At 38.7% G+C, this 11,953-nt stretch overlaps 1 pseudogene; it reads right to left on the reverse strand.

Moving 5' to 3' along the window:
* Positions 1-10,147: 10,147 nt before the first annotated feature.
* Positions 10,148-11,467, reverse strand: LOC143670995 (peroxisomal biogenesis factor 3 pseudogene; annotated as a pseudogene).
* Positions 11,468-11,953: the final 486 nt, after the last annotated feature.

Raw genomic sequence — 11,953 nt, forward strand, 5'->3', positions numbered from 1 at the left:
ACCACCTCAGGGAATGGTGCTATATCAGGAGCTGATTGTGCGTCTCTGCTGCAGGAAGATTAGGTACTCAGCAGTGTTTGTAGCCAAGTCAGCCTTGATGAGTAGAAGACCATATTGCTGAGCCCATGCATAAACTCCACTCTTATCACCGTGACCACTTTGTTCATGAGCCCCTTCAAAAATGGCTGGAGTGGCTGAGTAAAGAGGATGGTTTGTATCCACAGGAAGGGTCATCTTATCCATTTGATTATTAAAATCTTCTTGTGCTGAAGTCATCCTCTAGTGTGCATTTCACCCTCTGGTGTGCATTCATATGGGACACAAATATCTTCATGTCTTTTGCCCACTCAGAAAGTTCTACCCAAATACCTCTTCCCCAGACCTCTTTTTCACCAATCTTCCAATCATACTCTTTCCAAATCCTTGACCATCCAGCCAAACCATTACCAACAACCCATGAGTCAGTATACAAATGCATCTCTGGCCATTTCTGCTTCCAAGCAAAATGAACAACCAGTGGTACTGCCCAAAGTTCTGCCCACTTGGAGGATTCTCCCTCACCACTGACCTTCAGGGATACCCAGGAAAGGGGCTGTAGTACTGCAGCTGTCCACTTTTGGGTAGTACCTGTACATCATGTTGAACCATCTGTAAATCAGACCCAAATTCTCTCTTCCTCAGTCAGCTCACTGTAAGGAACTCCCCAAGAGGCCATAGCTCTGGTCTGGGAAGGAGAAAGTAATGTAGCTGGAATGCAGACCATGGGCATTTGGGATACTTCCTCATGTAACTTACTTGTGCCTTCAGGACCTGCTCTGTCCATATCTTGTATAGACCATTTCCATTTTATGATGGAGTGCTGCTGAGTATGTTCAACTTCATGGCTTTGTGGGTCAGACAACACTCAGCTCATTATAGGCAGCTCATTTCTCATGGTAACTTGGTGGTCCATGGTTAAGTGTTCAGTCTCTACTAAGGCCCAATAGCAGGTCAAAAGTTGTTTCTCAAAAGGAGAGTAGTTATCTGCAGCAGATAGTAAGGCTTTGTTCCAAAATCCTAAGGGTCTGCATTGTGATCCTCCTTTAGGGGCCTGCCAAAGGTTCCAGACAGAATCTCAGTTTGTCACTGACACTTTCAGCACCACTGGATCTGCTGGATAATATAGTCTAAGTGGAAGAGCAGCTTGTACAGCAGTTGGATCTGTCACAGAGCCCTCTCCGCTCAATATTATCTGCTTTTCTTGTTATTCAGTAAATGGGCCAGAGTAGCACACCCCAATGAGGAATATGTTGTCACCAAAATCCATAGAGACCAAATAGGCATTGTGTCTCTTTTTTCATCATAAGTGGAACCACATGCAGCAACGTATCCTTCTCCTTAGAAAGGATATCTTAACATTCCCCACACCACTGGAAACCTAGAAATTTCACTGAGATGGAAGGCCTCTGTATTTTTGTTGGATTTATCTGCCATCTAATGATATGCAAATGCCTTAACAATAAGTCTACAGTAGTTGCTAGTTCTTGCTCACTAGGTCCAATCAATATGATATCATCAATACAATGGACCAGTGTGATGTCTTGTAGGAGGGAGAATCAAGGTCCCTGTAGATAAGATTATGACATAGGGCTGGAGAATTAATATAGCCTTGAAGTAGGACAGTGAAACTATGTTGCTGACCTTGCCCGCTGAGAGCAAACTGTTTCTGGTGGTCCCTACTAACAGTTATTGAGAAAAAAAACATTTGCCATATCAATAGCTACATACCGGGTACCAGGGGATGTGTTGATTTGCTCAAATAATGATATCACAACCAGAGCAGCACCTGTAAGGAACTCCCCAAGCAGCCATAGCTCTGGTCTGGGAAAGAGAAACCAATGTGGCAGGAGTGTGACCGAGTTTATGATAATCCACTGTCATCCTCCAAGACCCATCTTTTTTTGCACAGGTCTAATAGGAGAGTTGAGTGGGGATGTGGTGGGAATCACCACCCCTGAATCTTCAAGTCTTTAAGAGTGGCACTAATCTCTGAAATCCTTCCAGGAATCTGGCATTGCTTCTGATTTACTATTTTGCTAGGAAAGGGCAGTTCTAGTGGCATCTACTTGATCTTTCCTAACATAATACCTCTCACTCTATTCAGAGAGCCAATGGGGGATTCTACCAGTTACTCAGTATGTCTATTCCAATTGTGCATTCTGTAACTGGGGAAACAAATACCAAATGGGTCCAGGGACCCACTGGACCCACTGGACCCACTGTGAGATGGACCTGAGCTAAAACTCTATTGATCACCTGACCTCCATAAACCTCCACTCTGACTGGTGACCAGAGTGAAGCCTTGGGTTCACTGGAATTAGTATTGCTTTTGAACCAGTGTCTAACAATCCCTGAAGTTTCTGTTCATTTCCTTTTCCACAATGCACAGTTAATCTGGTAAAAGACTATAGGTCTCCTTGTGGAAGACTTGGAGGAAGATTAACAGTATAAATTTGTGGCAGTGTAACAGGGTCCTTCCCCAAAGGGTACTGGTCTTTCCCTCATTCAAGGGGCTCTGGTCTGTAAACAGTCTCAAGTCTGGAAGTTTATTAAGAGGCCATGACTCTTTTTCTTGTAATTGAAGTTAGACTTGTGTTCATTTACTCAAACAAGAATTTACTAGACAGTCTATCTATTGTACTTCTAGGTACTTCCTGATCTATTAGCCAATGCCGCACATCTCTGTGAGTCAGATTATTTTGAACCCTGCTTTGAGTCTGCGGTCCATTATGATAGCCATGCCCTCCATGTCTTTAGTGATTAAGTGCTTCCACCTGGCTTCTGCCAACTCAGGATCTGATCATCCCCATTGTGTTTAATAATTCCAGCTCAGTGACAGCAGTTCCCACAGTAACATTTAACTTGCAGAGAAGGGTGACAACAGAGCTCTTCAGGGATGATGAAGTCAGTCTCACAAATTTATTTCTCACAGTTCTGGTAAAAGGCAGGTCCTCTGGACATTTATGAGGTGTAGGAGCAGGCTTTCTACAATGAATCCACTCTAACGTTCCAATCTCTCAAAGCCTCTGAATTCCCTCATCTACATTGTACTAGAGGAATTCTGGCATTTCAACGTCAGATAATGTTGACTGCCTTTTGATCCATGTTTCATCCAACCATCCAAACAAACTATTAATGCACTTTCTAACCCCTCAAGCTATAACACTGAACGCAGAATCTCTACCTAGTGGGCCCATATCAGTAAATTCAGACTGACCCATCTTTATATTCCTTCTACCATTATTCCACATACTTATATCCATTCCCACACATATTCCTTTGATTTCTGTCTATATAAATTGGAAAACTCATGCAGTTATTTTGAAGTATAGTATATTTCCTCTATATTTTAGAGTATAGTGTCACCTCATGGGTGACAAATTGTACTTCACCTTTTGTGGCTTGTTGGGACTTCAATCTAGTTATAGGTCTGGAAGAAAAGAGGAGTGGTGGTTGGGTTTGAAAAGATTAGAAGTGCTTCCAAGCCAATTACTCCAACACATTCCTTTGCTGTTTCACCCAGTGAAACAGGATTAATCACTCCAGGCAGAGAAGAAAGGGCTGTTTTCCCATGGGGAGTACTTACGTGCCTCACAGGCACTCAAGGATTAATCTTTTCAGATAGATGTTGGATGGCAGACTCTTCAGGACTGACTGGAGGATGGGAGGCCATTTCCTCAGGGCAGGCTGGAGATGGGGTGGCTCTATCCTCAGAGCAGACCATTACAGGGTTGTCTAGAAAAGGCTCACTCAATCTAGGTTTTCAATGTCTCCACAGCCATCATTATTAGTCCATATATTGCCATTTCATTTTTCAGGGTCCCACTCCTTTCCTATCAATGCCATCACTTTCATGGCAGACACTCTGTAAGGTTGAGATTTCAGTTTATGTTGTAAAGCTCTTACTCTAACAATGAGGCCCTGGATCTAGTTTTCAGAGATTTCAAGTCTGCAGCTACAGGAAATAAGATTTTCCTTCAGGGAATTCATAGAAATTTCTACATCTGTTATATGGCATTTAAGCATCTCATTTGAAGCCTTCAGCTCATTGCTTTCCCTCATCATTGTATCCAGTGTATCTAACAACAACCAGCCAACATCTTTATACCTCTTAATTATACAAAACTCCATAAAGGTGTCAAAAACATTATCACCCAGAGCTTTGTCTCATATAAGCATGCAATTAGCAGAATTGAATGGTGGTATTTTTACTATCTCTTTTACCAGCTAACCCCATGGACTGTCAGTGGCATCCTGATTATGGAAAATGGCATCTTTAGTGCTTTTGACTCTAGTCAGAGTAGAAAACCAATTGCAAAAGCCCATTTTTAAGATTCTGTTTCTCAAGAACCACCCCACTTCTGGTATCTAGCTGTATTAGTTAGGGTTCTCTAGAGAAACAGAATCAGCTGGAGATAGCTGTAATATAAGACTTATAAAAGTGTCTCACACAACCATAAGGATGTCCAAGATCTGTAGGGCAGGCCACAAGTTGACAGCTTGTGTGATTGTCTCTTCTGAATCCTCCTTAAAAGCCTTCCTTTGATGAGATTAACAATCACTCATTGCAGAAGATACTCCCCTTAGCTGATTGCAGATGCAATCAGCTGTAGATGTAGCCAACGTGATCATGATTTAAATCCATGAAATGCCCTGATAGCAACAGATAGGCCAGCACTTGCCTGACCAGACAACCAGGCACCACCACCTGGCCAAGCTGACACATGAATCTGAGCAGCACACATACAAAGAAACAGGGAATGATGTCCCAAGCAAAGAGGAAGGTTAAAACACTAGAAATCATCAACAAGAAAGGCCAGATCTAGTGCATGCCAGACAAGTACATTTTTAAAATTGTCCTAAATATGGTCAAAGAGATAAAGGAAAACAAAGTCACAAAAACATAAAGGTAATCAAGAAAATGATAGATTAACACAATGAGAATGTCAATAGAGAGATAGAAACTATGAAAGGGAATCAGATAGATCTGAAAATTACAGTAACTAAAATTAAAAAATCCTGTAGAGATTTGATAGCAGATTGGATCTGGAAGAAAAAGTGAGTCAACTTAAAGATAAGACAACTCAAATTATTCAGTCTGAGGAGCAAAAAATTAAAGAGAATTATGAAATAGAGCCTGAGAAACCTATGGGATACCATCAAGCAAACCATTATACACATTTTGGAGTCTTTGAAAGAGAAAAAAACAGAAAGGATCCAAGAGAATATATTTTAAAATGGTAGCTGAAAACTCTCCCATTTTAGTGAAATACATGAATACAAACATTCAAGATATTCATCAAACCCCAAACAGGATAAATCCAAATAGACACACACCACATCATATTATAATCAAACCCTCTAATGACAAAGATAGAGAATTCTGAAAGCCACTACAGAGAAGAAATGTGTTAGTACTATCGTAATTTTAGTTTAGAGCATCACTTTTTACTTCCTACAGCAACTGAAAGGCAAATGCATAGAACATAATAATATATCAATGGTTTTGGACTCATGATAAATATGTATTTTCATGACAAGAACTATATAAAGATAGGGGGACAGAGAGGTATAAGAACATGGTTTGTATATTCTTTGAAGTTAATATCAAACCAAATGAGATTGTTATAGATTTGGGATGTTAATTTTAAGTCCCATGGTAATAATAAAGAGAATATAGAGGCAGAAGATAGAGTACCAGTTACCAGAGACAAGGTGCAGGGGCAATGGGAAGTTAATGTATAATGGGTGTAAGGTTTCTCTTTGTGGTGATGAGAAAGTTCTAGTAATGGATGGTAGTGAGAGCTCCAAAATATTGGGAATGCTACTCAGCCCATTGAATTGCATGTTTAGTAGTGGTTGAGATGGGAAAATGTATGCTGTATATATGTTCCCACAATTAAAAAGCAACATATGAGACAATGCTAAGATCAAGTAATGGATCAAAAGGAGAAAATCTTCAAAAGGTCATTATTTGGAAATGAAAAATGGAGCTTACACTGAAAGCTTTATATCAATGTTAAATTTCTTGAACTTGATAAAAGACACTTAGGATGGTGGCATAAGTAAATATCTTTGTTCTTAGGAAATGTACATTAAAGTATTATGTGTTCAAGGAGAACAATGTATACAATCTATGCTCAGATGTTCAGAAAATAGATTGACAAATAGTTATACAGACAGAGAAATGACATAGGTAGATGATAGACTGATTGATATAAAGATACAGGAAATGTGACAAAATATTAAAATTAGTGTATCTGAGTTATGGGGTAACCCAGAGTTTGAGTTCACTGTATGGAGTTTGTATTATTTTTTCACCTGTCCTATGTGTTTGAAATTATTTCAAAATAAAATGTTTAAAGACCCAAAAGTAGACCAAAAAAAGATTAAATTTGCATTTATTTTCTATTATTTCTTAGTGGAATATATTAACTTAAGAGTATACACTGGTGTGCTGTTCAAATTAATCCCAAATATTATATTTAAATTAAAGTGGTATTTGTGGAATATTCACAACATCTCACTAAATTCACTGATCTCATTGATATCATGGCTCAGTTTTCAGAGTGACCTTGGTAATTAACAATGTAGATGAGTGCTATAGGCAAGTTCCTTTTGTGTTGATATGCGATTTTCAGCCCTTTATAAAGAGCTAACCACATTTGCATACTTTTTCATTGTGAAGAACTTTATTACTTTCTATAAACATTTAAAATACCTTGAGCATAGCAGTAAGTCAGCTCAAATGTTCATAGTTTCAGTTCATTCACTCCATAATTGTTAAATGAAAGCCGAACAGAAAAAGGAATTTCTCAATTTGGATAAAAAGAAAAACTATTTTGAGAGCAGTAAAAAATAAAATAATAGAAATGATTTACAAGCAAATGGAATGATGCTATTCTGTGATTTAAGAAAACAAAGGATAGGATCCAGACTTATGCAATCTTTTCAAGCTCAAGAAGCATGGTGTTCACTTTTTAAAATACATTCCTAGTAAATATGACAACATTTTTTATAAATCAGGTCAATGAAGATATATTCACAGTCAATCCAAAGTGTACAATCCATGGCTTGCAGCAAATTCACAGAGTTCTGTATACATCACCACAATCAATTTAGAATATTTTACTTACTCCAAAGAGAAAAACATCATACCCCTTTATCCCCTTATTATTGAAACTTAGCATTAGTATGGTACCTTTGTTACAACTGTTGAAAGAAAATGAAAATATTGCTGTTACTATAATTCATGGTTTGCTTTAGTTGTACTTTTTCCCATATACCACCCTATTTTAAATACCTTGCAATAGTGATGCACATTTGTTATTGCTCATGAAGGAACACTTTTATATTTGTACTGTTAACTACAGTCATCATCTACAAAAAGGTTCACTATGTTATACTGTCCCATGTCTTATCTCTAGCTTTTCTTCTAGTGACATAAATGACCCTAAACATCCCCTTTCAACTAAATTCACATACATATTCAGTATTGTTAATTACACTCACAATAATGCACTACCATCACCTCTATCCAACTCCAAACATTTACAATCAGTCTGATTTAAAATTCTGCCAAAATGAAGCATCAAATCACCATTCTCTACCCTCATTCCATCTCCTGGTAAAATGTATTCTGGAATTTAATTCCATGAGTTTGCTTATTTTTTAGTACAATGTTGGCTGTGGGTTTTTCATATATGCTCTCTGTCATGTTCCAGAAGTATCTTTTTCTTCCAATTATTAAAGATATTTTATCAAGAAAGGATGTTAGATTTTGCAAAATGCCTTTTCTGCATCAATTGAGATGATCATGTAGTTTTTCTCCTTTGATTTTTTGATGTTGTGCATTACATTAATTGATGTTCTGGTGCTGAACCAGAGTAGATTGCTTGTGTGTTTCTTGGAAATTATTCATTTCATCTAAATTGTCTAGTTTCCTAGCATACGGTCATTCCTAGTATACTCTTATGACCTTATTTATTCCTTTGCAATCAGTAGTAATGTTCCCCTTTCTTTTCTGATTTTTTTTACTTGTATCTTCTGTCCTTTTTTCGTAGTCTAGCTAAGGTTGTGTCAATTTTATTGATTTTCTCAACTAAACCACTTTTGGTTTTGTTGATTCTCTCCATTGCTTCTTATTCTCAATTTCATTTATTTTTGCTCTAATCCTTTTGATTTCTTTCTCTCTGCTTGCTTTGGTGTAAATTTGCTATTCTTTTCCTAGTTCCTTCAGGTGTAAAGTTGTGTCTTCGATTTTACATCTTTCCTTTTTTAATGTAGAAATTTAGCACTCCCTACTCAGCGTTGCCTTAACCACATCCCATAAGTATTGATATGTTTTGTTCTTAGTCTCATTTTTCTACAGGTATTTCCTGATTTCACTTATAATTTTCCTTGATTCACTTTGTATTTGAGTATATTGTTTAATTTCCATATATTTGTGAATTTTCCAGTTCTTTGCTGTTATTGATTTCCTGCTACATTCCATTGTGATCAGAGAGGTGCTTTATATAATTTCAATCTTTTAAAATTTATTGATAAATGTTTTGTAATCAATGTGGGCTCTATCCTGGAAAATGATCCATGAGCACTTGTGAGAAATGTATGCCATACTGTTTTGAGGTGCAGTGCCCTATATGTCTGTAAAGTCTAGTTCATTTACCATATTATTCAAGTTATATGTTTCCTTATTGATCCTCTGCCTTGGTGATGTATCTATTGATGAGAGTGGTGTACTGACATCTCCCACTATTATGATACAGATGTCTATTTCTCTCTTCAATGTTGCCATTGTTTGCATTATGTATTTTTGGACCCTGGTTAAGTGCATGGGTATTTATGATTTGTAATTTCTCTTGGTGGATTGTCCATTTTATTAATATATAATTCCATCTTTGTCTCTTTTAAAAGCTTTGTTTTTAAAGTTTATTTTGTCTCACATTAGCATAGATATGTCAGCTCATTTTTTTGGTTATGTTTGGCATAAAATATCTTTTACTAAACTTTCACTTTCAACCTATATTTGTCCTTGTGTGTAAGGTGAGTCTCATTTGGACAGTATTTGGATAGAACATTGTTTTTAATACATTCTGCCACTCTGTGTCTTTTAATACATGTCTGCCACTCATATTCCTGTTTATGGTTTTGACAGTTAAAGATTTTTGAAGAGTCAAGTCCTTCCACCCAATCCATGGGGCTCTAGGTTTTCAGTAAAACAGATTTTAAAAACAAATAAAAATTACAAAATGTGGAGTAGCTTTTAAAGTAGTCATTAAAAAACCAAAGCTTCATACTCAAAAAAATACATTTCAAGATCAGGTCATTCAAAACTTCATACTCAAAAAATATATTTGAATTTCAGGTTACTCAAAGTAGTATGTTTTGAATAATTTGCCAAGAAACTATTTTATAAGATATATAAAAGTCTGCTTTGCTTCAAGCATTTCTCAACTCCTACTGAATCTTTTTTTTTATTAAAATATTTTATTGCAATAAGATTTGACTGTGCCCCAAATCAATACAAAGAAAACTCCTAAAATTATTTACATACAAATTAATAAAACAATGTAGTTAAAAGAGCCGGGAATAGCCAGCTTCAGCACAATTTTAGCCCCTATGTCAGTGTAATTTTCAAAGGCTCATTAAAATAGTAAAGAAAAAACAGTAGATCATACTTGTTATAATTCACTGATTTCCATATAAAGAAAAGTTCTCCTTCAAGGTGTATTTGAGACAAATAATTTATTCCTTTGAAGGGTGCCTGGAGAAAAGTCCAACTCATTCCTGCTTACTGAAGTCTTGTGAACTTTCGGATTAATTAAATAGCGTTTTTTCCAAACTTCACACATTCTTGGCCCATTTCTCAAACAGAGATTTCCTTAGTATTAATGTCAAGTATATTGCATTTCTTTTTATATAAAAAAGTATCTACATTAGTTTTTAGTCCATTTGGAACTGAGATCCCTGTTGTAACAAACTATTAATTCAGTATTTGCACTGTGTGCTCACTTAGATAAATGCCCACGAAAACTGGCCTGTTGATGACTGAAAAAATAAATCAGATGTTAAATAAACCAATTTCATTATGAAATGAAGAAACTGATTGAGAATACATTTTTATTAGGCATTTTGGTAATAAACTTACTCTACGGGTAGTCGATTCAGTGTATTTTTAAGTAAATGACTGGGACGTGGTTTCTTTAGAAGGAAAGTCACTTCTCCAGCTGCTGGGGGGCACTGAAGGCCTCGTACACGTTGGCGGCGAAGTCTTTCACCTGCTCCATCAGCAGCAGGTCCTGAACAAAATGACTGGGCGTTTCACTGCACACGGAATGGATCTGTCCATTTATGATTGGAATTATCTTCGCTAATGGCAGGCTGACACTGGAAAGACTGTCCATGGAGTTCCCGTGCTGCAGGTCCCGCTCTGTGGGTCGGAAGAACTCTGCCACGTTGTCCAGAAGTCTACTAAAGCCTCGGTTTAGGCAAGTGTTCAACACTGTCCTGAAATCTGGACTCTCCAGCATGTCTCTAGTTTCACTGAGGAGCTTAATCGTGGTAACATCTCTAGGGGAAAGTCCACAGGCCTGGACGGCCAGCGGAGCCTCTTCGTCGGGCATCATACAACGGCACAAGAAGGATCCTGGTCCATCTTCACCCACCAAGGGGGATGAGGTTTTCTGTTCAACAAGCGTTCTGATTTCTTTTAGTTTTTGCTCCAAGTCCAAAAGGGACAAAGAATGTTTAAGAGAAACACGTCCCAAAATGTTCCGCACAGCTTTCTTAATGACAGTGATCAATTCAGTCAGGCCATCTCCAAGGAGGTGCTGGATACTTGATAAATACTGCTGTTGGACGTCTGGGGGCGCAAGAACTGTGGTGCCATTTTTACCAATTGCTGCGTTATCCAGGTAAATGTATCCACCAATTATGTTTAACTGAACCCGCAAAAGAACGACCAGCATACATGTACTGTATACAGCTACGATACTTCTTGTGAAGCTTATTATCTTCAGGTCCTCCCATATTTCTAGCTTGTTTGAAGGCCTGTTTTTCAGCAAAGCTGTGAGGCTCTCAGAGTTGAGTTGCTGCATTAAGGCCTCTCTCAGTGTTGGAAACATGGACAGCACTGTCATGTTGCACGTCCTCTGGTTGCTTTCAAAGTGGTACTGCCGTCGAGCTTGGGCAATGTACTCTGCAGCTTCCCTTTCCTGTATTTCTCGCATTTTCTTCTGTCCATATTTTCCTAGGATATATACTCCTCCGAGCACCGTGCCCAGGAAGAGGCACTTCTTCTTGTGACGTTTCAGAAAATTCCACACGGACCGCAGCATTTTCGGGCCCGGGTGCGCGCTAGGGCAAGGGGTCACCAGGAGGCCTCGGTCCCGGCCGCGACCTGGATGAGCGCCGCCGAGCCGCCCCGCGCGCTCCGAAGCCCGGCCGCCGCCCGCCGGCTGTCAGTGCCGCCGAGGGGCGTGGGCCCGGCCGGCCGCGCCGCCTCCGCCTCGCCTCGCCTCCCGCCCGCCCCGCCCGGAACCCGTCCGCCCTCCTACTGAATCTTAACACTAAATCTTAATTTTGCATGTTCCCTCAGACCTGTCTCTCATTCATTGCTTAGATGATCTTATGGTCCCCTTTCCCACCCACCTCATTTACTGCATGGGTTTTCCCTACTGCTTTTCATGCCTATTTCTGTTTATTCACAAAGCCCACATTTCACTGCTTTCTCTGCTAGAGGATTAATACCTCCTTTATCTCTTCCAATTGCTGAAGGAACAAGTCAACCGGAAATGTGAAACAGAGGACAGAGAGCTTTTTTTGATAAGCCTTTCTCTAATCTCCTACTAGTGTTTTGTCAGTAATAGCCAGGAAATCCCTGTTCCCCTCCCTTTTTATGTACAAACTTGAA

Source organism: Tamandua tetradactyla, chromosome X (assembly GCF_023851605.1).
Source record: "Tamandua tetradactyla isolate mTamTet1 chromosome X, mTamTet1.pri, whole genome shotgun sequence".
Lineage (NCBI taxonomy): Eukaryota > Metazoa > Chordata > Mammalia > Pilosa > Myrmecophagidae > Tamandua > Tamandua tetradactyla.